The sequence below is a fragment of the Bison bison genome, unplaced genomic scaffold, assembly GCF_000754665.1.
Source record: "Bison bison bison isolate TAMUID 2011002044 unplaced genomic scaffold, Bison_UMD1.0 scf7180017864163, whole genome shotgun sequence".
Lineage (NCBI taxonomy): Eukaryota > Metazoa > Chordata > Mammalia > Artiodactyla > Bovidae > Bison > Bison bison.
Window position 1 is genome coordinate 1037154 of NW_011494735.1, and position 2354 is coordinate 1039507.

The following is a 2354-nucleotide window of genomic DNA, read 5'->3' on the forward strand; positions in this document are numbered from 1 at the left end:
GTATATTGTCACCCTGCTTATTTAACTTCTATGCAGAGTACATCATGAGAAACGATGGGCTGGAAGAAGCACAAGCTGGAATCAAGATTGCCAAGAGAAATATCAATAACCTCAGATATGCAGATGACACCACCCTTATGGCAGAAAGTGAAGAAGAACTAAAGAGCCTCTTTATGAAAGAGGAGAGTGAAAAAGTTGGCTTAAAGCTCAACTTTCAGAAAACTAAGATCATAGCATCTGGTCCCTCACTTCATGGCAAATAGATGGGGAAACAGTGACTGACTTTATTTTGGGGGGCTCCAAAATCAGTGCAGTTGGTGGCTGCAGCCCTGATATTAAAAGACGCTTACTCCTTGGAAGGAAAATTATGACCAACCTGCTGCTGCTAAGTCACTTCAGTCGTGTCCGACTCTGTGTGACTCTCTGGACAGCAGCCCATCAGGCTCCCCCGTCCCTGGGATTCTCCAGGCAAGAACACTGGAGTGGGTTGCCATTTCCTTCTCCAATGCATGAAAGTGAAAGTGAAGTCGCTCAGTCGTGTCCCATTCTCCGTGACCACATGGACTGCAGCCAACTAGGCTCCTCCATGTATGGGGTGCCATTGCCTTCTCCGATGACCAACCTAGACAACATATTAAAAAGCAGAGACATTACTTTGTCAACAAAGGTCCGTCTAGTCAAGGCTATGGTTTTGCCAGTAGTCATGTATGGATGTGAGAGTTGGACTATAAAAACAGCTGAATGCCGAAGAATTGATGCTTTTGAACTGTGGTGTTGGAGAAGAGTCTTGAGAGTCCCTTGGACTGCAAGAAGATCCAACCAGTCCATCCTAAAGGAGATCAGTCCTGGGTGTTCATTGGAAGGACTGATGAAGCTGAAACTCCAATACTTTGGCCACCTGATGAGAAAAGCTGACTCATTGGAAAAGACCCTGATTTTATTAAAGATTGAGGGCAGGAAGAGAATGGGACGAGAGAGGATGAGATGGTTGAATGGCATCACTGACTCAATGGACATGAGTTTGGGTGAACTCTGGAAGTTGGTGAAGGACAGGGAGGCCTAGCATGCTGCAGTTCATGGGGTCGCAAAGAGTCAGACATGACTGAGAGACTGAACTGAAGTGTTTGTCTTATATATTGAGGTGGTCCTATGTTGGGTACATATATATTTGCTATAGTTATATCTTCTTATTGGATTGATTCCATTATCATTATGCAATGTCCTTCTTTGTTGCTTTCTATAGTCTTTGTTTCAAAGTCTATTTTATCTGATATAAGTATTGATACACCAGCTTTCTTTTGAATTCCATTTACATGAAATATCTTTTCCCATTCTTTCAACTTCAGTCTGTGTGTAGCTTTAGATCTAAAGTCAGTCTCTTATAAGCAGATATATATGAGTATTATTTTTGTATCCAGTCAGTCTATATCTTTGGATTATAGCATGCTGTCCATGTAAATTTATAATAATTATTGATATGTATGTACATATGGCCATCTTATTGTTTTGGGGATGTTTTTGTAGTTCTTTTTTGTTCTTTTGCCACTTCTTTAATGATTAGATTATTATCTTAGTGTTGTAACTGGATTCCTTTATTCTTTGTGTGTGTTTATATATTACAGATTTTTTTTGTGATGTCACATATAATTAAATTGATTATCTCTCAAGTTCAAATGTTTAACAAACTTGTATTCTATCCTCCCACAAAGTTTATTGTTTTTAACATCAAATTTAAGATCCTTTTTATGTATGTGTGTTAGTCACTCAGTCGTGTCTGACTCTTTGTGACCCCACAGACTGTATCCCGCCAGGCTTCTCTGTCCATAGAATTCACTAGGCAATAATACTGGAGTGGATTGCCATTTCCTTCTCCAGAGGAACTTCCCAACCCAGGGATTGAACCCTGGTCTCCTGCCTCATAGGCAGATTCTTTACCATTTGAGCTACAGGGATGTCTTTTTTATGTATACCTTAACTAAATATTGTGGATATATATTTGATTGACTGCTTTCATCTTTTAACCTTATTACTAACTTATATGGGCTTCCCCAGTGGCTCAATGGTAAAGAATCCACCTGTAATGCTGGAGCCACAGGATACGTGGATTTGTTCCTTGGGTTGGGAAGATGATACTCTGGAGGAGGGCATGGGAACCCACTTCCAGTATTCTTGCCTGGAGAATCCCATGGACAGAGGAGCCTAGTGAGCTGAAGTCCATATAGCTGGACACGATTGAAGCAACTTAGCACACATGCACACACTAGCTAATATGTGGTTGATTTATACCTTTTATACCTATAACCTTTACCAATGAGATTTTGTTCTTTTGTAATTTTCCTGTTTCTAGTTATGGC